The 26,292-nt window shown below is 36.7% G+C and overlaps 1 pseudogene; it reads right to left on the bottom strand.

The window, feature by feature from the left end:
• Positions 1-24,623, bottom strand: part of LOC104647534 (mitochondrial-processing peptidase subunit alpha-like) — a 96,078-nt pseudogene extending 71,455 nt beyond the window's left edge.
• Positions 24,624-26,292: the final 1,669 nt, after the last annotated feature.

Here is a 26,292-nt window from a genome sequence, read left to right as displayed (position 1 = left end):
CCAAACGACAAGCTAGAATCAACGAATCTTGCCTCCATCGATGCCCTGTCAACTGGAGGAGTTTCACATTACTTAGAAGTGTGGGCTCATCCCTTCAAGAAGGAATATCTTTCACAACCAACAGATATTCAATGCGTAACAAACGTTCCATTAATGATCCGTTACCAAGCACGTCGATGGGAAGCCTACAACTGTTGCCTGATGACTAATCATTAAAGGGGTGAATGGAAAAATCACCCCATGTCCTAAATAGACCTTAGTAAGTTATTTTATCTATATTTTTGTATATTAAGTTTGATAAAAATATCAAAACCCCAATTAGACTTCATTATTCAAATTTCACCTTCCCTCTCAAAACAAGCTCTCTCTAGAAACCGCCATTGGAGATGGAGCGCAAGAACAACTTGAAGATTGAATTTCCATGGATCCTTTATCACACTTTCGTGGATTATTCATATAATGAGGTATGATGATTATTCATCATTAGTTATTACTTCATCTAAGGAGTTCCTTCCAAATATTTTTAATGAGATATCATGATCAAACTCTATATCTTTCAATCTAGCCATGAGTTCCTTGTCAAAACAATTTGAAAAGAATGATTATGATAAATTGATGATTAACTACTGTTTTATGTGATCTTAGCCAATGTTAGGAGTCATAAATCCAATGTTGAAGATATCTTGTCTCCTATGCTATGATGTGGTGTGTGTCTTATGCATGAATGTGTATTGTGATTCTTGGAGGGTGGTTGCCTCGCTAATATGTTAAGTTCAATTATGTGATCATGTTGTCCAAATATACACACAATCCTCATGCATGTCTATAAGTAGTATAAGTTCATGGTGTCTACTTAAAGGAATTCTCATATGCATTAATGTCTACTAATATGCATGTAAGGTCTATGTTTATGAAAGTATGAATGTATCTTAACTAGGATTATTTGATAGGTGAACTTGTATAGGTAAGGGTATGAGACTGACTATACATTGCACATGTCTACTTTGATAGAATAGTTCCTATGGTGATTACTCTATATACATGAATATGAATGCATGAATTAAGATATGAACATGAAATAATATGATATGATGAAGTATGCATATGTGTAGTGTCTAAATGTGATATGTGAAAGGTTTCCTCACATGTGAACATATAAACACACATAAATTAATGCATAATGAAATATGTATGATATTATAGTAAAATAGTGTCCTTTGAAAGGTGCTCTCAATTTTACTATTAACTAGACTATGCTTGAATATTATATGTCCGTGTGAAAGGTTTTGTAACATGATTTAGGTTGATGAAAGCACAATTCTCATCTATGACCTATGAGCTAGGGGTTAATACTCCTAAAGCCTATTTTTATGAATAATTTTAGTAAGGGCTTTTCAATAAAGGGAACTTAGCTTAGCAAGAAGTGAACTTGAAAAATGAGAGGTGCTCATTCCTAATTAGAAAGGCTTGTTCACCAAATGAACCCATGAGATGGAAATTATAATGCCAAATGGCATAAATTTTTTCAGTATACATCTCCTAGTTCCTTAACTATGCATCCTCCATAGGACATAGTAAATGGATCCACCTAATACGCTAAAACAATGTTAATGATCTACCTTGGAAAGTAAAGCACCTCCTTTCGGTGTGGGGTTCCGTGACACAGACATGTTTAGCTCACATTGGCTGACTGTTGGTTAAGGCTATAGTTTCCCTAATGTAAAATGGACAATGCAAGTAATGTAATGAACCCTAACTAGGATAACCTAAAGGAAGTCGCTTAGTGTAGGTGAGGGTATGGGACTTTACCTATGTATTACACAGGTAACTCTTGAAGGGAGTTCTAGGAAGGTGTTCAATATTTATATGTATATGTATATGTCTTTTATTAATGACATTATGGTATTGACTTACATGTATGATAATATGCATAGTATGCGTCCTATTGTGTCTAGATGATGAGGTCTTACTTCAGATGAATAATGTTGATCTTATTGACTATATGATAATGGCTGTGCCTTTAATATGCATGATGTTGGTCTTGTTTGTCTTATGATGAAGGCCCTACTTGCTTATGTAGTTGACTATGGTTGTCCTGTTGATGTATGTAGTAAATGGTATGCTTGTGGTCCCCTTGTGAGTTCACTAAGTATGTGGGTGGTTATGGGACTTCACATGTAAATTGAACTAGTATTCTTATATTTGGATTATGAGTAAAGTCTTATGAGTTAATTATAAAATGAAGTCCAAGTATGTATATGTTGACTATTGTGTTACTATGATTATGTTGGAAGTCTTGTCGTGCATGTTGTCTTGGAATTTAGTCTTATATGAGGTTCATGCCTTATGTTGAGTTATATGTGAAGCTTGTATTATCATAATATATTATGCATCTATGTATAGGTATATGTCTATTATGTAATGAAGGTTACGTGAATCTTCACCTTGGTGACCTTAAGAAGATGCTTGTGTGTGGGTAGTGGAATTGGAAAATATTCATGCATTGTAGCAAGTGTTACTAGAGGATTTGGGTAAAAGACTTGAGGTAAAAGAAAGAATGATATAGAATCCTAAATATGCCTTAAATGAGTTATGTGGTTTTATGTGATATTGTAACTATTTTACATGTATATATGAGAATGCAATATATGTTACATGGTGTGATGTTATGAATAATGTCTATGGCTATATGAAGTATGCGAATAATATTGTTTAATCTTGCCAATGTTTATAAAGATTCCTTAAAATGGCATGTTGCATGATTTCAATGAAAAATGTCCTCTTTAAATGCATATTTTTGCATGGTTGTCATGCTTTGTGAATCCTTGTATGAACAACATTCTTCTTCACCTTTTTAGACAAAGTCTAGGTAATGGATGGTTAAATGATGGGTCTAAAGTGAAGGGCTTCATATCTATTTCCCAAGCTCAAGAAATGGATCATTATGATTCAAGGATTTCCTATGTCATATCTATGACAGTTATGTATAGCTTAGTTATTGTTATATAATGATAAGGGTCGTGTCCCTATTCTACTCTAATGATGTTGAGTCAAAGATGGAAAAAGAGACTTAGAGTCTAGCTGTATCATTATATTTTATATATAAGAAGTGATGTTTCTAGCATACGTTGTGTAATGAAAAGTTTTGATTTTCTGCTAATTTCCTATGAAAATATGATGAATGATTTCTATGAAATTGTACAAGACCTCCGAGATATCAAGTACGACATATTACTTTTGAGGGGTGCTCCCGTTCATGACATCACCAATCTATTAAGAGAAGGACAACTTTGTTTCAAAAAGTGCTGAAGAAGATTCAAGCAAGTGTGGATGAGAGATATTAAAGGAAAAAGAGATATTCACAGTGTTACTCGTCGATCTTGACCTTCACCGCATAAAGTAAGAGTAGCATGCCCAAGAAGACAAAAAGTGGTAGGCGAGATGAAGAACTATCGGTGATTCACTGATTTTTTTGTTGGCTACTCCTGACTTACTTCACTGAGTGGAGTTAAATAGTGACACTTCATGTTTTTTATGTAAGATTTGCCTAGACAGAGGAATGCATTCAGAAAGGAGGGGAGATAGAAATTGGCGAGCAAAAAAGCATTACCAATTAAGTATTCAAGAATATTGTGAAATATTTTCTTTTTGATTTATATTTTGTAATAGATAAGATTTTAGTGATTTCAAACTTTTTAATTTAGATCACCCATCATTGGAAAACATACCAATGTTGTTTTTCTTGTATTTTCTATGAGTGGCTAAAACCCCACCATTGGTTTTTTTTACCAAGAAGACGATTGTGGAGTTTTGATAAGTTGGTGCCGTTGATTTGTGAATATTAGGGTTATTTTTAAGTGGGTCTTAGTTAGTGTTGTGTTTCGAGGTCATCTTGTGGGATTAGTGTGTCATTTCATTGTTGTGCACTAGCTCAAGAGAGAGGTGCAGTGCCAAAGTAATAGATTAAGCATCCTTAGTAGTGGTTTTTCATGATTTCAGCTCGTGAGAGTTAAGCATGAAATGTATCCTTTGTATCCAACTGGAGAGAGTGGATTTGATGAGGATAACAGGCTTGACATCTTCCAATTAGTGTTGAAGTTTGAGAGAATTCAATATAGAAAAGGTAATTGTTCGAGAGAAAGTTACTTTCCATATGGCTGACCTACGTATGATGTGAGCATAAATAGTCACCTAGTAAAATTTGACAATTGGTTAGTCAATTCACCAAGTTTCACTTCACTATTTGATCGTTTCGCGTTGAAGTGTGAAATTGGATTAACAACCAAAATTTCGTATTTGAAACTAAAACTGAAAAGGTTTAATTTATGCTAAACTGAAGATATTGTTTTCATATTTTTATCATTGAATTTGGAGGAAAAAATAATCCCAATGGGATTAGACCCCAACTGAGTGAGATGGGTTATATTACTAAGTAACTACCGTTTTAACTTAGTATTCAATGAAGTGTCCCGATATGTTAATAAAAACGATATCGCTGCTAAGGAGTAGCAATACTTAGAGTTCTTTGATAAAATATTTGACACTTATGAAATGGTTAGCTGTAGAGATCTAGATTAGGATGCTTTTTGTAAGTGTGTACAAACCAGATTGGAGAAAAAATGAGTGACACAGAAATGAATGAAAATCAAGCAAGTCATCATGATTGTATCGATGATATGAATAGTGTTTACAACCCAACCCAAGCGGATAAAATGGGGGTAATTTTCATCTCACGAGCTGATGAGAATGTGATGTTTGAAGTCACTAGCACAACTCTTCATTTACTCCAAATGGACTATCTGGAGGGATAGAATATAAAGGTACACATGAGCATTTAGGAAATTCTATAGAGGCTTGCAACCCGTTTTCTTTCAAAAAAGTGTCAGAAGAGTCAATTCGGCCACAGTTATTTCCACTATCCTTAATGGGAGAAGCTAGTAAGCCATTAATCAGTTACCAAAAAACACCATCACATGATGGGAGGAGCTGATGATAGCATTTAATACAAGGTTTTGAGAGACAGAAGGGGGCAACCATCATGAAATGTGGTTGGGGTTTGAGAAGTTGTTACTCAAATGCCCAACTAATGGGATACATAATGATTTCTTACTCCAATACTATTACCAAAGTCTCGATTCGGTTGATATAGGAGTGGTTGGTCAATTAGTAGAGAAGGAATAATGTCACAATCATTTTAGGTAGCTTCATTTCTTCTTGATGACATGACAAGAATAAAACAAGTTTGGTACACGCAGGGCGATCATGTCTCTCCAAAGTTTTATAGATGAACTTAAGAGGAACTTGACAAGGAGAGAGAGGGTGATGACAACAACAAGAACATGTTGACTCAAATGGAATTTCTATAAAAGCATATGAAGAGGATACATATAGTGTTTAGAGTTGAGGAGGGTTCTTCTTTGGGTTACTCAATGCCGCAGTAAAATCTAGGTTGGAACTCCAAGTGATGTGAGGACGGTTTCCACCCACGCTATCTACAACAAGGAGAAATCAAGGTTGGAGTTATCATAAAGGAGAATAACAAAAGAGATAATATCAAAATTAGGTTGAGAAAAATGATGACTGGAGAAGGGAAGATGATCGAGAACCATACTCACTCGAGTGAGAGTTAAAAATCAAAAGGATGTTCAAGTAGTCGTCAAGTAAATTAATTATTGTAACACATACTTCATAAAGTTGAAAGATCAGATGATTTTTTAAAGGGGATGAAAAATGACTTCTCATCATTGAAAAGTAAAGTGAACTCTCATGTCGATGCCATCAAGATACATGAAGGACAATTTGGTTATTATCATCTCGATTGAGACAAAAGGTAATGATGATAGATGACAATAAAGAGTTGGCTTTGGTAGCTCGTAGTGGAAAGGTGGAAATAGGAATCATGATAGAATATGAAGACACTCATAAGCATTAAGAAGATAAAGGTATGGAGGAACAAGAGTCACAAATCCACCAAAGATTTCCAAAACACTACAAAAGGTAGTGGAACAACATGTTCCAATTCCAAAAGTTATGCAACCTTTTCCAAAAATACCCCATCAATTTTCCCAACGCTTAAAGAAGAAGAATGACAATGAGAAGCTTAATAAGTTTTTGTCGGTGTTTAAGACATTATCAATTAACCTCCCCTATATGGAGGCATTATTAGAAATACCGGGATATGCAAAGTTCATGAAAGAGCTAGTCACAAAGAAAAGGATCTTCTATTTTTTGACAATTGAAGTTTCCCATAGTTGTAGTGCACTCATGACTAAGGAGTTGATTAAAAAAAGAGAAGATATCAAGGCATTCACAATCTTTGCACCATTGGTATGCTCCTATTCACTAATGCTTTATGCAAATAGGGGGCAAGCATCAACTTGATGCCTTATTTGATATACAAACAACTATGGTTGGGTGAACCAAAGGGAACCACAATGAGACTCTTGATAGTTGACCGTTCAATCAAACATCTTATGGGGATACTATATGACATTTCGGTGAAGGTTGATCCAGTCATTTTTCTAGATGATTTTTTCATCCTCGATTGTGACATAGATGTTGAAACTCTTAATATTTTTGGAAGTCCATTCTTAGAACCTAGGTGGATGTTGAATTTGGTAAATTGATGTTCTGGGTGAACGAAGATTTAGTTACCTTTAATGTATGTAAGTCGAGGAAACACCTAAGTGATATCCATATGGTCTCTACCGTTGATTTTATTGATGAGGCGACGGCTAGGTTGAACCATTTGATGTACATGAGTGAACCTCTTGAAGTCGTGCTTGCTAACTATAATTGATGTGAAATTCAAGGCTATGAAGACAAAGTTGCTGCTTTGTCAGGGTTGGGAGAATATTTGAAAACTCCATTGGAATTGTACTTTTATTTGAAAACTAGAGAGAGTCCTCCCACAGAGCCAGCAATAAAAGAACCCCCACATTTGGAATTAAAGGCACTTCCCCCCATCTCTGGTATGCTCTCTTAGGGGAAAATAACGCTCTACCGGTGTTAATTGTGGTTGACTTGCTTGAATGGTAGGTGAAATCGCTCCTTCAGGTATTACGAAGGCATATCAATGATATAGGTTGGACCATAGCTGACATAATGGTCATTCCTCCCAATATTTGTACTCAAAATATTAATCTTGATAGTGAGTAAGTCGAGTCTTGAACATCAACGGAGCTTGAACCCACAATGCAAGAAGTGGTGAAAAAAGAGATAATAAAATGGTTAGATGCAAGTGTGATTTACCCTATTGAAGATAGCAAATAGGTAAGCCCGGTGCAATGTGTTCCAAATAAGGGATGTATTCAGAGTGGTTCCAAATGAAAAAGGGGTAGCTTGTATTATGAGGCCACTGACCGCATGGAGGGTATGCATGGATTAGAGAAAGTTAAATTCTTAGACTGAAAAAGATCATTTTTGCATGCCCTTCATAGATAAATGCTTGATCGACTCTCACAAAGAGGATGGTATTGCTTTTTTGGATGGTTACTGAGGTTACAACCAAATATCTATTGCCCTAGAAGACCAATACAAAACCACCTTCACATGTCCTTATGGGAATTTTTCCTTCAAAATGATGACATTTAGATTATGCAATGCTCCATCAACCTTCCAACGTTTCATGCTATCTGTTTTTGTCGACATAGTGGAGGATTGGATGGAGGTATTTTTGGATGACTCCTCGGTTTTGTGTGATACTTATGAGACATTTTTAGACCACTTAGGACAAGTTCTCCAAATATGTGAGGAGAAAAACTTGTTTCTCAATTGCAAAAAATGTCACTTCATTGTTATGGATGGGATAATATTTGGCAACAAGGTGTCACAAAAAGGGTTGGAGGTTGATAAAGTAAAGATTGAAGTGATTGAGAAATTAGCACAACCAATTTCAGTAATGGGGGTTCGTAGTTTATTTGTAAATGAAGGTTTCAACCAGAGGTTCGTCAAGTGCTTCTCAAAGATTGCACACACTCTATAAAACTCTTACAAAATTAGATGAAAGTGCAATTTGATGATGCTTGTATGGTGGCTTTCTTGTGCTTGAATGAGAAGTTAATATCCAACCCGATAATTATTAGTCCTGATTCGTTAGAATCTTTTGAATTAATGCGTGATGCATGTGGCACGACATTAGTTGTTGTTCTGGGCCAAAAAGGAAACAAACTTTTTTCACACCAGTTGCTATGCAAGAAAAACTCTAAGCAGTTCTTAACGTAACTATACAATTAGTAAACAAGAGTTGTTTGCAGTTTTATATGAATTTGAGAAATTCCAATAATACTTTCTAGGAACTAAAGTAATTTTTCACACTGATCATGATGCACTCTGTTACCTAATGGAAAAGAAAAATGCAAAACCAACGTTGATACGACAGGTGCTGCTATTGCAAGAATTTGACTTTGAGGTCAAAGATAGAAGAGGTTGAAAAAATCATGTGGCTGAAGACTAAGGTTAGAAGGAAATTATATGATGAGCCTGAGTTTGACATAGACGATTCCTTCACCAGTGAGGAACTGTTTGCAACAACTCCTAAAAGAACTCCCTAGGATGCAAATTTTGTGAATTACTTAGTGAGCAAATTAATGCCGGATTAGATGATATTCTACCAGAAAAAGAGGTTTATGTTCGACCTTAAAAATTACTTTTTGGATGAACCATACTTGTTTCGAGAGTATGCAGATCATATCATTCGACGATGCATTTCGTAAGAAAAGGCCGTAGAAATTCTCCATGTTGGTCATGCTTCACACGTAGAGGGTCATCATAGCGGTGTGCATACATCCGCTAAAGTTCTCCAAATTGGACAATATTGTCCATCCCTCTATAAGGATACGTATGAATTTTTGAAGAAATTCACTTAATTCCAAAGTAAGGTGGCGTATCTAAACGATTCGAGTTACCCCTTACCCCCATTCTAGAAGTTGAGCTATTTAATGTATGAGGAATCGATTTCATGAAACCATTTGTAACATCCTTTAAATATATATTGGTGGGAGTAGACTATGTTTCTAAATGGGTTGAAGCTATTGAACTTCAAAACAATGAAGGGAAACGTAGCCTGATTCAATTTCTGAAATGCTACAACTTTGCGAGATTCAGTACTCCTAGAGTTATTATGAGGTGACAGTTGAACCCATTTTTTAATTAAATTCTTCTCAATTTCATTGAAGTATAGGGTTAAATACAATATAGAAACCCTATATATCCCTAAACAAGGTGTTAAGTTGAAGTGTCAAACCTACAAATAAATAGAATCTTGGATAAGATGGTGAATGGTAATATGACTGATTGGTCAAAAACGTTTGATGACACACTATGGGCATATCACAACCACATACAAAATCCAAATCGGTATGTCTCAGTATCAACTAGTGTTTGGAAAGTCTTGTCATGTGCCAGTCGAGCTAGAACACAATGCAATGTGGGCACTAAAATCTTTGTATTCGGACTAGACTAAAACCACAAAAGAAAGAGTAGGGCAGTTAAACGAGGTGAAAGAGTTCAGGTTTAAATCATATGAAAGTTCACCTCTTTAGAGGGAAGAGCTGAATAAATGGCAGGATGCAAAAATACTTAAGAGAGAATTCAAGGTGGGATATTTGGTGTTATTATAAAACTCATGACTTAGACTTCTTCCCACAAAGATCAAGTCTAAATTTATAGGATTATTTAGAGCGACAAGAGTATTCATCAATGGTTCCATAAAAGTTGAGGGTCAAGAAGTACCTTCAATTAAGGTGAATGGTCAACGGTTGAAGTTATACTTTAGATAATTCCAGGAGATATCATTGATTGAGTTGGTGTACTAGGTAGATGTCTGGAAGCATTTCCATGTTGTGTGACAATGTTAGATAAGGAGGTTTCTGGGAGGCAACCCAAGTATTAGTGTTATTAAATAATGAGTGTTGATTTTGAACCATGAATGAAACAAAAGTTCTATTGAAGTGTTGCAAAACCCTTTCAGTGAGCTCAAATTGGTCCACCTTATGGACCTCAAAAATGGGGTTGAGACACAGGAACATTCGATGATATCTACACATTTGGCGAGTCATCAATGTGCTTAGGATACCCACTATATTTTTGCCGATATGCCTTTTTATGGGAGTACATATCACTGGGACTAAAGACGATCCGAAGAACATTAGGTGCATCGCCAAAATATTCAGACACTAGTTCACACTCTCGCCAAATAGGCACTTAGAAAAGATTCCTCGTGCTCTTCTTAGCTTTATTACACACAAAAATGTTTTATTTCTTGTTAACTTGTCCTTATAATTCTTATTTTGTTTTACTTGTGGTATTTGTCACTCTCTGCCTACATTGCGGACAATGTTCAATGTTTTTGGTGGGTCATGGAAATTGTTTAGTGAACTAAATGAATCTCCTCTTTTTTATGCAACCACTCATTCTTGTGAATGTGGCTAGTACCAGTTTCGATCAATGCTGATGACGTGAATTGTGCTCATAATCAAACAAAAGTTAATATGTGGCTAAGATGAGGCAAAAATGAAGTTTCATATACAATATATGAACTTTTTGAATCTCCTTGTGACTAGCCAATTATTAAATTGAGTCTCTTGTAATGAACATTGCACACTAGCAGAAATGTGAAGTCTTGTTGTCATGGTGTCAATGCCTAGTGTGGTGAGATTAATATGAACCATGCATGTTGACACCCATGATTTTCCGTGTTTGTAACGTTTCCTAAGTGATCTAATATCTTGATATGATCTAAGGAAACTTTGAAGCGTGTAAAATAATTCAACATTATGCCTCTTTTGTATTCTACCTTTTGAGTGTGTAAACTTTGTTTGAATTCCCCTTGAGTCTTCACCTTTTCTTGGAACAAACCTTATATTACTATAACTTTTTTATAACCATGACCCATAAAATGCATCATTTGTGGTTTGTTTGAATTGCTTACATAGGCCAGAAGCCTAAGTTAGGGGTGTGGCAAAAGATAAGGTAAATTAAGAAGTGCAAAGAACTCCCCCTTTAGAAAGATTTTGGGAAAATGGAACCCCTTCATACGAAAAAAAAAGAGAAAATAAGCATAATTAGAATAAATGATTTGTGAATAAAGTTGTTAAATTTAAAAGAAATGGGTTTTCAAAGTTCATGTAGGATGAATAATGTGGTAACTTGTACTGAGAATGATGACGCAAAGAAAAGAAAGTGTTATTCACACCAAATTTCATGAAGATAATAACAATTGATCCTGAATGACAAAACCCTTACACTTAGCCCCATTACTAGCCTTAACAAGACTTTTTTAATCTTGAGTGAGCTTAATCAAAGTTTGAGTGGAAAATACGGGCAAACCTATGGGTGAAATTGTGAATCTGTTTATCCTTATGAGTGTGAGCATTACAGTTAATTTTGGAACTTTCAATTGATGAAACATTGTATGTGAATATGAAAACATATTTTGTGTGAGGGCATTTGAGTACCTTTGTTGAGATTGAACTTGCATTTTAAGCAAATATTGTGAGTTTGAGACTCTTTAATAATGATAAGTCACAATTTTAATCTTTGACTGCAAAATTGATCTTTGAATATGTAAGTTGAGTGTTCTTGTGTGCAGTCATGATTGAGTCTTGTGTAGCACTGTTTGAGACATTCTTTTTTAATGGTTGCACTTGGGTTTTGCTCGAGGACAAGCAAAATTTTAGGTTGGGGGTGTCGATGTGTCTGCAATTTGCTCTCATTTAGGGTTTTATGGTAATAGATTTAGTGTCCTTAAATGCATGTTTAGCAAAGTATGCTAAAATAATAAAGAAACGAAGACCTGGTGATTGCCAAAATCATTAGCTAAAGCGCCAAATTTTTAAGATACCACCTACAGTTACATAAGGCAGGAGCTACAATGGGAATGGTTTTGGCGAATGGCAAGACCAGTCGTCAGGCCGTCAATCTTTTCGACATAGGACAATGTGGTCGCCAAAACTATAGAAAAAGATTCAAGCACGTGCTTATTAGTGAGATAGAAAGAAAAAAAATATTAAATTGTGGAGTTACTCAGCGATCTTCATCTGGACAGCCTAAAGTTACACTAGCGTGACCAAGAAAACGTAAAAAAGGAAGCCGGGTTGAAACAATTGGTGATTTACTGATCTTTAGGCGACTCCAGACATACTTCGCTGAGTGATATTAAACGGTGAAATTCTGATTTTTTTAAAAATTTGTTTTAGCTAGAGTGAGAAAGGCATTAAAAAAAGAATATACATAGATGTTTGAGGAGAGAAAAAAACTAATACCAATTGAGTATTAAATAAATCTAAGAAATATTTTCTTTTGGTAGAAATTTTTTAATAGATAACATCTTAGTAATTTCAAACTTTTGAATTTTGATTACACAACTGTGGAAAATATGACAAATAGGGATTGTCTTATTTTTTCTATGAGTGGCTAAAACCCCTCTCTTGGGGTTTTGTCCATGAGGTCGCTCGTAGAATTTGCTAAGTGGGTGTCGTTGATTTGCGAATAATAGGGTTATTTTGAAGTTGCTTTGAGTTGTTGTTGTTTTGTTTTAAGGTAATCTTGCATGATTATTGTGTCAATTTCTGTGTTGTGTGCTTGCTCGAGAGAGAGGTCTAGTGCCAAAGCAACACATTCAACATCCTTAGTAGTGTGTTTCAGCTCGAGAGTGAAACATGAAATTTATCCCTTGTATCAAGCTTGAGAGAGGTGATTTTATAGGGATAATGGGATGGGAATAATTCAATTAGTGTTGAAGTTTAAGAGAATTAAAGATAGAAAAAGTAATTATATTGTTCAAGAGAATGTTACTTTACATATGGTGCTAGCTACCCACGACAAATTAATCTATTATGAGCATCAATATTCACCTACTCAAGTAAAATTAAACAATTGGTTGGTCAATTCCCAAAGTTTTACTTTACTATTTGAACGTTTCATGTAAAGTGTGAAATTAGATTGACAACAAAAATTTGGTATTTGAAACTAAAAATAAAAAGGTGTAATTTATGCTAAACGGAAGAGATTGTTGTCATAATTTCATTATTGAATATGGAGGAAAAAATCTCCCTCTTGGAGTCAACCCAAACTTAGTTGGGTTAGGTTACTGTCTAACATCGTTTTCACTTAGTATTAGATGAAGTGTCTTGATACGTTAATTGAAGCACACCCTCTCCCACTTGGGATAAAACCTCAAGTTTTTGTTGATGAATTGTTCCCTTTAGTTGACGCAATATCAGATCATTGTCTTTTTTTCCCTTAACCTCCACTACCAATGAATATTCTGAGCTATTTTTCAATGTTTCACAATCATCTGATACGTTAACAAGGAAAATTCCTAATATAGGAAGTCAGTGAACATGTTTTTCCAATTCCTTCCTTTCTACTCAACATGTGTTACACTACTCATAGGTAATCTGCCATGATCATCAAATACTACATTGGCCTTCCCAGGATGGTACAATAAATTAACATCATAGTTCTTGAGGAATTCAAGACATCTCCTCTAGAAAAGATTGAACTCTTTCTTGGTGAACACATACTGAAGGCCTTTTATGGTCTGTTAACAGATCTATGTGAACACCATACAAGTAATGTCTCAAGATCTTCAGGGAAAATACTTCTTTTTCAAGTTCAAGGTTATGAGTCGGGTAGTTATTCTCATTAGAATTAAGTTGTCTTGATGCATAAGATATTACCTTACCTCACTACAACAACATAAAACCTAGCTTACCCTTGATGCATCATAAGAGATTACAAAACCATATGAATCATCTATTATTGTCAATAGTGGGTTGTATTCAACTTAGTGTTCAGCTTACCAAACTTTTTCTTACACTCATCTAAACACTAATTTTAGTCATCTTAGTTAATGGTGAAGCAACGGATGAAAATCCTTGAACAAAGCTCCAGTAATAATTAGATGAACCTAAGAAAGTTCTTATATATGTAGGACAGGTGGGTTTGAGATATTGTTACGATGCCTCTATTTTTTGATAATCAACTTGGATCCCATTGCTAGACACTATATCATAAGGGAAAACAACATATTTCAAGCAAAAGTCACATTTGTCAAACTTAGGGAATAATTGGAGATCTTTGAGACTTTGCAGGACAACCCTCAAATGAGTCGCATGTTCTTCCTCATTCCTAGTGTAAATGAGTATATCTTCAGTAAGGATTATATCGGACAAGTACAAATAATGCTTGAATACCCTATTTATTTAATCAATGAAAGTTATAGGATCATTGGTTTGTCTGAAAGACATAACTACAAATTCATAATTACCATACCGAGGCATGAAAGTTTTCTTCTATCACTATCTTTAACTCTAGTTCATGATAACAAGATCTGAGGTCTATCTTCGAAAAAAGACTAGCACCCTAATGTTGGTCGAACATGTTATAAATCCTGGGGATTGGGTACTTATGCTTGACCGTCACTTTTTTCAAGTGACAGTAGTCAATGCACATTCTAAGAGAACCATCTTTCTTTTTCACGAATAAAATTGGTGTACCCCTTCAACTAATCTTTCAATTCCTTAATCTCAGCTAGATTTCTTCTGTAAGGAGGAGTACAAATAGATGGTTTATGTGGTACGAGATCAATTTCAAAGTCAATTTTTCTTTTGGGAGGAACTCCACAAAGATCTTCTAAAAACACTTCAGGAAACTCATTTACTAATGGAACTTACTCAAGAATAGAATGAGTTGATATAGTTTCAATCCTTAGACAAAATAATATGATAGATATACCCTTTGTAAATCATCTTTCTTTCCTTCAGGTATGAAATGAATCAACCAATAGGCATAGAGCTACTACCCTTCAATTCTAAGAATGGTTTGTCTTGAAATTTAAACTGGGCGATCCTAACTAATAAATCGACTAAGGCATAAAAGAAATGTAAATAATACATGCCTAGAGTAAAATCAAAGTCTATCAATTCTAACTCTACATGACCACTTGAGGTAACTTCGTCAAACACTATAATACGTCAATTTTTGTATTTATGTCTACCTATAAGTGGGTCTCCAACTAGAGTAGAGACTAAGAAGGAATCTCAATGTGTTTTTGGATTGACACAGAATTTTACTTCTATACATGGAGTTACAAACAAAAAACTATCTCCTATATTTAGAAATGCATAATCATCTATGTGAAATACTCATGAAATAACTGCGACCACACCTTGATGTTCTTCCTAATGTATGTGAGCCTAAGTAGCATACAACGTGTTCTGGCGCTGACCGTCACATATGCTACATGAAGCACCCTATTGAGTCGGGGGACCGACTGGTGCTGTTAGAGATGTGGATTGAGACCTATTATTGTTACTTTATTGTCCATATTTTTAATAAGGGAAATCTCTGAACTTGTGACCAGTCTTACCATAACCAAAACATCCTTTCTTGCCTATAAAACACTCGCCTAGATGGTTCTTACCACACTTTGTAGAAGTTAGGTAGTTCCTGATTCCCGAAAGCCTCTAAGGGGACTTAGATATTGATGATCTTGTGTAATCCTAGGGTATGGAGCACTAACAATCGAAGGTTTTTGAGCAATTCCAAAACCCAATTTCTGTTGGGAGTACTAACAATTGCCTATTCTAGCCTTTTTTGTAGTCAATAGCTATTTCTCCAAGCTTATCTCCCTCAACCTATTGAGCATGAGTTATGAGCCTATAGATATTCATTTCATATAGCAAGATAGAATTTTTGAACTCTATGTTAATAAGGTTGGATACCCTATACGGAAACTTACCAATTTGTACCCTCGAATTGACAATCATATGTGGATCTTACCTGGAGAGCTGGGTGCACTTGATTTTGTACTCTTCGATTGAAATTATGCCTTGAATCAAATTAAACAATGCATGAGCCTTATCCTCTCTCAATTATCTTAGAAAGAACCTATCAAATAAAAGTCAAGTAAAGCATTCCCTAGTCACATAAGTTCCATCCATAACCCTGTTTTCATTCTGTTGAGTAAACCAAATGTGAGGGATGTCATTAAGATGGTAGGATTCCAACTCCACCTTATATTTCCCTGTTACTTTCATTACTCCGAAGGTATTTTTTTTACCTCATTAATAAAATAATATAGGTCCTCAGCAACCCATGACCCTAGAAACTCTAGGGGGATTTATGGGAATGAAATGTCAAACCCTGACTATTGTTGACCCGTGATTAATATTAGTAGGAATTGGGTCATGCTGAATGTTTTAGTTAACTACACTTTGAGACAAAAGGTAGATGGCATTCCTAAATTCTGTGTTTGAGACCTTGTGATCTCAAATTGGAGGAGTTTTTTTAGTATTCCGTGTGTTAGCTCTATAAGGAGGCATAATCTGAAACACATAACACGATTTGAAAAAAGGATCATACCCACACACGATAAGAATAGAAAAAAAGTTAAGTTTCCTATAACACTTCACCTCCCTCTCATTAGATCTGGTACACATCACACCCATGAAAAGAACTCTACTTAATGTGACTTTTCAAACATCCTAGGACTCTTAATCGTAATGCTCTAACAACAAGTTTGTCACACTCTGAGGCTACCCCCTTGACGTAAACACAAGATCTAGGATCATAAATTACCCCAAGCTACACAAGATCTAGGATCATCAATTACCGCAAGCTAACCCTGAGTTGTCATATAATAAGCATACTTAAAAGAAAAATTGAGCAAAATCTTCAAACATGAGAAAAACCAAATGATGGGGAATAACCAATCCAAATCTAAATAAAGATATATTGAAAAAGAGTTCAAAATGCTATAACTCAAAATCTAAAGCTAAAACTATGAATGTATAAAACAGTGTCTAACTAACTAGAGATGCTAGGAAACCCTCCAACTGACACTAGTAAAAATTGAAAATACAAAGAAAGACTGGAATATAAAATAACATGCCTATCATACTTAAACAATGGGACTAACCAGGGAAGCTAGTGAATTGGAGATAAGGAGTCGATCTAGGCGTGATCGAAATGCTGAGTACCGGAACCTATATCATTAATAGATATAGCATAGAGTATGCTCCATTACTTAGAATGTACTGAAATAAAGAATAGGATCAAGATGAATAACGTAAATACTGAAAAATCATACAGAAAATATATAATCTAAATATGCAGGTAAATATTGGAATGAATTGAACTGACTGCAATAACCAAGTATATAACATGTTAATCCTGAATGCTAAAGTAAAACTGAAAACCTGGTCAAATTCATTCAAGTCTGATTGTGGGAGCTACTAATAACCGACATAAAACAATACAAGATAAATGTGGAGTCTGATGTATGCGTCCCATAGCCAAGGGTATAAATACATGATTGGGAAAATTACTAAATATAGGGCCCACAGAAGGGACTTATAAACCTACGAGGAATGTAGTTCTAGAACTATACTGGTACGTTGGACCCTATTCCACTCGGTCTAAGCATACTCCTAACTAGTAAGTGTATAAACAACATTGTGGCTGAAATATTATATTTCTAAATAGGTCAATATTCTTACATGTTAGCTGAAAATGTAAAACTTTAATACTAATAATGAAACATTAAAAACCTCGAACATGTATATATATATTTCAATAGACCTAGCTAGTACAATTCATGAACTAGACGAATCTACAGAACCAGTTCTGAATATCATGCAAGAACTAAGAAAGAGTGTTTCAACAACATGAAAATCTTATTAGGGGTATTCTAACAACTAAAGCACATCAATTCTCTAGAGTCCAAAAAACTCTAGGTCTAGTTAATATGAAGGGAATCAAGAATTTCACTGAAATATAGGGATCTGATGAGTGAAAGGAACCCCACGAGTTAAATCCCATGTAGTTGGTGATGAATTGCACATAGAAGTTATTTAATTTTTGGGCTCGAATTGAGGAAAACATGTTGTATTCTTGGAGAGGGTACCTTAGGGTAAGCTCTAATTAAGTTAATTGTAACATTTTCTAGAAAATTTACTCGTCTAATGAAGAGTCTATTAAGTTTTAAGAATAGGTAATGGAGGTACATAGGCATCCCAATGCCCAATATTGAGAAATATTGGGCATATTATAGAATATTGGCTTAAGGGTGTTAGCCAATTTCTATGTATACATAAGTATTTAAAACATAATACGAGTTTGTATAAAAATTGTACCTTCAATGAACATTTATTGATTCTCAACTTAACACATAATGTACTAGGCATCCAATTGTCAAGCCTAGATACTATAACACATGACCATTTAAAATAATCATGTAAGTAAGAATTGACAAAGGATATAGTGAGGATCCTTGGGACAATAATAAATTAGCAGAAACATATGTGCTAACTGACCAAGGGACAAGCCCAAACAAATTCGGTTAGGGCGGTTGGGGGGAAGGCGCGCGCACGGATAAAGCCATGTGGTATATAGCTTCCTAACCAAATTTAGGCTATAAATAACTTACCTAACAATCTAACTAACCTAGGGTCAACAAAAATTAACTAACAAGTGCACCCGACAATCTAAGACCTAACCGGGTTACATTAGCCTAGTAACTAACTCAAGAAACACCCTAGTACCTAACCTAGGACGGTCCAATGGGGTTGATTATAGTCTTAATTACTTAGGGTACTTTAGTAATTACCTAAGACACTTAATTAGTTAAATTAGAAACTTATTTAATTAATTAAAAATCATGCTCTTAGCCAAAACCCTTTGAAAATTACAAGATTTGGCAAAGTCAAATGTTCTCCTATTTTTAGTCAATTTAGGAGGGGCGTTTTAATAATTAGCAAATTGATATATTCATTAAGTTGATTAGTATAAATTTGAATTATTCCATATAAGTTTCTAAGACCTATATTTAGAGATTATTCACTTAGAAACGCGACTCAAAGGCAGTAAACAAAACGTAGAAAGACAAAAGTTCTCTTAGGCGATTTCAAGGTATTTCTCAAGGTTTTCGTGCAAGGTGATCTTCATAGATTCAATTCTACATAAGGTATGGTTTTTCTCTCTTGGGTTCCTTTCCCCAAGAGGATTTTCTAAATGTTTTATGAATTCAACAATATGGAAACTAGGGTTTTTCCCAATGACATTGTTTAACGTTCATTTCCTTAGTTATCCTTGTTTTCGATCCTAGTAGTATGTGGAGGTAATATTTAACATGTTGTTGGTATGTAGTGCTAGCTGATCATTATGTGTAAGTTTCTTGATTTGTTAATGTCTAATGAGGCCTATAGATTTGATTTGTATGATTTGTGTATTAGTTACATGAGATAAAGAATGTTGTAATGCCTAATTATGTTCGAGAATATGAAGTTTGTTATAAATCGGTTATGAATCTTAGTTTACTGTAAATGTCAACTTTCTTAAGATAGTGATAATCACTATAGTATATTCATGAAGTTGATTGACTTGGCTAGTGTGGATAAAATGACAATTGTCTAGTGAAAGTTTAGCTAATGCCAATAGAATGGTTTACAATGTTATGTCCAAAATGTAAAATAGAATTGGCTTACTATGCTATTTACAAAATATGATATAGAATTGGATAATGACTAAGTTACACATATTTAAGCATGACCAATGTAACTCAGTGAGTTCCAAACCAAGGGGATATCTATCATTGGGACAAGTCCCAACATACCCTATCAAAATGAACTATGAATATAGTAAGTACATTGAACAGAGTTTATAACATTCATAAAGAATGATATAAATCTACCAAATGACATTGAACAATATAAGATGAGTAATAACATAATTAAAAGCTTAAGAGTTATGAAAGTGACCACAATGGCATGTTAAAGGAAGTGAGAAGTCTCACTTACACCTAGATAATTATGTTAAAGATACTCACATAAGAGAGTTTCAGTAATCGTGAGACAACTCTCATTAACACCATGATGATAATGTAAGGTTAAATTTCACATTTCATCAAGTAAAGAAAGGGAAGACAAGTCATCCACAGAGTTAAGTAAACCTCATAACTAGAAGCAAGCTTCCATAATGTTTGAGTCAACTATTAAAGTTATAAAGAAAAATAATTTGAGCAAAGCACCAATAGACTAGTAATGAGCTTGTGCAAGCACATGTAAGCCTCATGAGATGAGGCTCCACCAAGGTAGATAAGAGTCTCCGAAAATCTCCTTGTTTTCGAACTATGTTGCAAGCATAGGAATTAGCTAGTAGATTCCACCTAAGAGATCTAGGTAGTATGCGGTTTCACTTTGGGTGGTGATACCACCCTTTTTCGGTGTGGGACAGACACTGGATTTCATGTTTAGCTCACATGATCAATGTCGGCTAAATTCTCAAGAAAGAACTCGATTTCACTTTAGCTGTGAACCACCTTTTTATAAGTATGGGGAAGACACTGGACTTGGTTTCACTTTAGCCAGTGAACCACCCCTTTTTGGTGTGGGGCAGACACTAGATTTCATGTTAACTCACATGATATAGGTTCATTTTAATCGGTGAACCACGTCTTTTCGGTGTGGGGAAGACACTGAATTTCATGTCATTTTACATGATGTTAATGCTAAAGATGTCTTGAAGAAAATAAGAAAAAAAAAAAGAACAAATGTAAGTTAAAAGTGAACTAAGCGAGTAAAGGCATAAGCACTCAAATCATCAGTGTTTGAAAAGAATGCAGTTTTAACAAGATATGGTATATCCAATAAATATTGGATTATAATGATTTCTTATATTATTCAAATGATCAAATAATAGGCATAGCAAATAAAGATTGGCTTATAAAGATCTTATGTTCAATTGTAGTTAAATCATTTCCTTAATCTCTTGGATTACTTACTTGATTAGTTGTAGGTATGGGACTATAATGAATCATTGCACTTATAAGTAAAATGTAGGGTCAACAGAAAACTTTGAACAAGACAACAAAAAGAAGAAAAGACTGATAAATAAACTATATCTAGAAGACATCACTCTTGGCTTAGAGGGAGCAACTTTGTAATTCTTCGTTTGAGTTGTTCTAAAATTATGTTCGTGATTCTAAGGTCTTATGTTCATATATAAAATGAGTTGTGTGCTTTGAATGCATTAAAATATTTCAAATTCATACCATGATTCAGAAATAACGAGTTGAGAAAGTCTAATGACTTCACTTTCCATAAAAGGCATGTTGTTATAGGAAGGGCTTTCCTTGATCATTCATAGTCCTTACGTGCACACCCATACTTAGTACAAGTGTTAACTCACCCTATACTGTTACTATTTTTATAGGCGAAGGTCAGAGAGAAGATTGCACTCATTGAAGCGATTGGATTTGCGATCTTTAGACTTTGGTAGGTCCTCTTGAGTTCGAGGATGCTACATTTATTAATATAGCTTATTACATTAGACATAGCTAATGGATGTTAACCCTAGCATTCCATTTCTGACATTTTATTCAAAGATTCATTTTAAGGACATTTGGCAAACTATTACGATATATTGATTCTTTCATTTGAATTATTCAATCAATTTTAGATAGTTTTTTAATTTGAGCTTATTAGAATACCACTCTATATAGTAATTATCTGAAGTCTATGTATACTTCATTGTGTTCTAAAAGTTTTAAATATCCGCAAATTTAATTGTATGATTGTGCTGAAAGCTAAGAAGAGTCTTGTCTGCGACCTGTGAGAAGTTAACGATGCCGTTCTCATCCGGATTCCATAATCCGGGTGTGACATTAATAGGCTTAAACTAACAAAAAATGTATTTTAGGGGTTAAACGACATAGTTCAGTTGCCCAACACATAGGGGGAAAGCTTAAATGACCTCTAACTTAAAAGTTGTTGGGGCCAATGAAGAGCCTGACCAACGGACCGTCCACTTACCTACGATCCGTCTTGGTCAGTCTACGATTGTTTTCAGAGAAGAATTTTTAGGGTCAAAATCACATACCTTGACCACGGCCCGTGGTCTTAACTACGGTTTGTAAGTTTAGCCGTAAATCGTCCCTTAGATGAATTTTTGGGATACTTGGGAAGTGGGTTCCTGGTGGACAACCGCAGACCCATGTACAGCCCGTGTTTCGCCCTACAATTTGTAGCTGGCCTCGTTGGTGGCACCTACAACTTCGGAAAATCTACATTTTGGTCTTTCTAGCAGGGCACGCTGAAACGGTGAATGAAGTTATTGAGGCAAACCATCTTGATAAGGTCTGAGTAATCAAGTGTCCTACGTTGTGCCTTGATGTTAAATCAAGCGCTTGTTGGGAGGCAACCCACTATGTATCCTCAAGACAACTATAGGTTTTTCATGATTTTCTAGTTATAGTTGCATGTTTCTTTTCTTTTATTTTCTTAAACGTCCCGTCTAAATATTTGTTTTCTTTTTGGTAGAAGTTTTAGCTAGAGCATAGTTTAGGGTCTGTGTCCAAAAAAAGTCCAGAAAATACAAAAAGTATAGCTTAATTGGTGTTAAATTGTAGGTAGCACATCACCATTAAATCTACACAAAATTGGTCTGCAACACCCTTTGACGAACCCCTCGTTGTAACATCACGCTTGCGATGGACCTTCGCAAATATCTGTCGTGCTCAGGTATGTTTTTCAAAATTTTCTAAGTTAGGGCACACATTACAGACTCCCACGATGGACCGTCGAGCTTGTGATGGACCGTCAATGGGGCCTCTTCACGTCAAACAGTAATCACGACCTGACCGGCGAATATTAAAAGTTTAAAACATTTTAACTTCCCACCACTTCATTCAAACTGTTTCTTTCCCCCATTTCCTAAATTTTCTCCCTCTTTATCTCCTTTAATACTCTTCTTTTCTCTAATCTTCTGATTCCCTTCCTTTACCCACATTCCCTAAAACCCTTCTTCTCTCAACTCCCAAAGTATTTTTTGCTGGTCAGAGTCTTGGTTTAGTGCGCTACTCATCGCTTTGTGGTGCGGCATTTCTCCTTCATAGACTTCATTATCAAGTATGTGCTTCTGCTCTATCAGTCATCTACATTTTGTTCTTTTTTTCCATGCTAAAATACATGTTTCTGAATGTGCAGGTGTTTGAAATTTACCCCTATTGCATGCTAAGACCTCACTCCGACAATCCTAAGTGCCTTTAGACCATTATTATTGTAAAAAGAATGGGGTTGTTGTGTCAACTAAATCAAATGGGGGGTGTCTATTTCTGATATGTGTTTCTAACCTAGGCTTATAGTTCTCCAAAATTGCATGCTACAACTCGAGAAATTATTGCCATAGGAATGCTAGAATGATGGGTAATTTGGTTAAAAATTGTGGGTTGATAAGTTTAGTTCATATTAGCAAATTTAAGGGATGAATTATGCGTTCTCGATTCTCTCACCGTCGTGGGGTTCGTCAAACCAATCCCCAATTTTTATTTCCCCCCAGTTTTACAGAAACTTATGACGGACCGTCATACCCTCAATGGTCCGTCCTGCACAACCGTCGTGGTTGTCAGAGACCATATTTTTAGGGTCTCAAAATATTTTCTAAGTGTTCCCCTACGGACACTTATGACGGGACGTCATACCTGCAACAGTCCATCCTACACAACAGTCATGGTTGTCAGAGATTCTTTTTCTAAGAGTCTCAATGTTTCTCTAAAGTGTCCCTCGATGGACCTCTGCGATGGATCGTCATGCCTACGACAGTCCGTCCATAACAACCATCACGGTTGTCAGAGACTTTCTTCCTGAAATTCTCAAACTTTTTCTAAGTGTTTCATGAGGGACCCCCATGATGGTCCGTCACGCTTCTGACGGACCGTCAGTGGGTCTGATGTGTAGTACTACAACTGCAGCACTGCCTTTTCAGTTTTGGTTTTACGTTGTCGTTTTCTTCTATGGATGTCTTGTTTGGTTCTAATGGTACCAATTGTTGTTATATGTGGGTACTAACACTCATTGCACCAAATCAAGATCGAGTATACTCACGTGGGCGTTCAAAGTCCGTCGCCCCATCTGCCCAATTGGTCATTGGCTCCGATGATGAGCGTGATCCCGAATTCGTGCCCTTAGGCACTGTCACTCCTGCACGGGCTGCACACACCACTAGATCAACCCCCATAAATGTGGCACCCTTTGTAGTCACTGCCTCCTAGTTTGAAAAGGAGCGCATACTCACCGGCACGCCTTCTGGGTCTGCTGCACACTCCATGGATGCTTCCATTTCTAAGGAAGTATCGAGTTCAAAAGAAGTCTCCGTGTCTGAGGAGGCTTCTGCTCCTGCCACTGCATCCCAGTCCTCCTCGTTGATAAGGCTGAAAGTGCTGATTCCACTCCAGCACCACTGACTAGAGTCCCCACCCTGGTTGCCGCCCCGCCCAACTTGTGGTGTGTTGAGGGGAAGTTTCAGGTGTACACGTACATCAAGCTACTGAATGATAAGAAGGTTATGACCCATACCCTTACATTGGAAAGGTGGTTCCTTACGGGGAGTCTCCCCACCATGCCGACAATCCATACCCTCTTCACTAGGCACCAGCTAGAATGAATGGCTCGTGATATGGGCCGATACAATGAGAGTTGGTCAGAGAGTTCTACACCTTTTACATGGCGACTCTCCGATCCCAGATAGACAGGTGGGCAACCCCCACCAATCATGCCCCGGTAGATCAAATCTGAATCCGCGGCAAGCAGGTAGACATATCCTTGCCAGCCATCCGCCGACATCTATACGATGCGGATGTTGATGCCACTCGTACTCCTCTCACCATCGAGTTCAACTTCCGGTGGAAACTTATTAAAGATGAACGGTTCATGCGTGAGCCAGAATTGAGAGAGACCACCAAGAGGTGGATTGCCCAGTACTTGTCCGTTGATGCAGAGGCTGCTGACCGGGTACGTGAGCTTAAAGGATCCATCTAGAAGTCTAACCTGACCTTCACGACCAAGTTCTTGTTGTTGATTGTCTGCTACTGCCTTTCCCCCACTGGTGCAGACAATATTGTCACATGGGATCGCGCATTTCTGATTGCGGTGATGATAGCGAGGTTGGAGGTGGACTTTGCTTTGCTTCTTCAGGCGGTCATGCACCAGAGGGCCTTTAAGGTCACGACTACTTACCTATTTCCGTGCATTGTGTTTTCTTTGTGCAGGTCCGCAGGTGTGCCCTTTTGGCACATAGATCAGATCAAGACCCCGTCGGGCACTATTGATATCGGCCTCATCCAAGACGAGGCCAATGAGTTGGACCCACACAGAGGGCTATGCCCGGATGTGACTCCTCATGGTGAGAACCTAGCGGATACAGTAGAGCAAGCCCAAGCGGCTGCCCAGGCTACATTTGATCCTACTGAAACCACCCCGATCGAGTCTATCCTGGGTGGTAGCATCGCTCCAAGCTCCTCTCGCTCGACTCCCTCCGCCACTCTTGTCCAACTTGCTAGGGTCTAGAAACTTGAGGCCCAAATGTCCACTCTTTTGCATCACATCCAGCCTTTGATGTCGAGGTCTATTGCTGAGGCGGAGAAGCACATGGACCGGAAGATGGCCCAGCACACAGAGAGGAAGATCATGGAGGTTCATCAGTGCCTGGACGCTTTTGAATTGCGTGTGCTAGACTAACCATCACCTCTGGTGGATGTGTCGACCATTAAGGCTACTGTATGAAGTGTGAGAGCAGACCCGGACACGATTCTAGAGGATAGGGTGCGCGAGTTTGAGGCCCCTTCTGCAGAACCCGCCGAGGATACTTATTTCGCGACCTTATTCTGCACTGTTGCAGTGCCACCACCTCCACCACGAGAGCGTGCCAAGAGGCGTAGATGTTAAGATGAGGATGAGTCTAGGGCGCAGAAGAGGGACAGACGAGAGTTGGAGGCTGCGAGGAGAGCCTCGATTGCTGCTGAGGAGGCCCGTCAGTTGAGGGCTATTGAGTTGGCTGCTGGGGAGTCTAGCTCCAGAGTTGTTGAGGCGGAGAAGAGCACTACTGATGGTGCTGTGATTGTTGAGAGAGGCACTATAGATGGTGTTGTTGATGCTGAGGACACTACAGAGGGTGCCCAGACTACATCGGGAGTGGGTTCTGGAAAACCGAACCCACCATCTTGTTGATCGCCGGCGCTTTGTGCCTTAGGTTTTCTTCACCTACCACTCAATTATTTTTTATTCTTTTATGCAGTGGGTACAATTTCATATCTTTTTTTTTGGGGTGGGATAAATGGAAAGTGAGTGCTAGGGTGAAGTCTGAGTAACCCAACTCACGATTCCTTTTTGAGGTTTTCTTGCATGTGTTCTTTTTTCCCCAAGAGACTGATTTTTTTTATTGTTGAACTGGCTACACTATTTTGTGTACATAGTATAACTCTCAAGCATGATGGCTAAAACAGAAATGATATCC

Source organism: Solanum lycopersicum, chromosome 5 (assembly GCF_036512215.1).
Source record: "Solanum lycopersicum chromosome 5, SLM_r2.1".
NCBI lineage: Eukaryota > Viridiplantae > Streptophyta > Magnoliopsida > Solanales > Solanaceae > Solanum > Solanum lycopersicum.
Note: the sequence above shows the minus strand (reverse complement) of the source record. Positions and strands in the feature narration are given on the sequence as shown.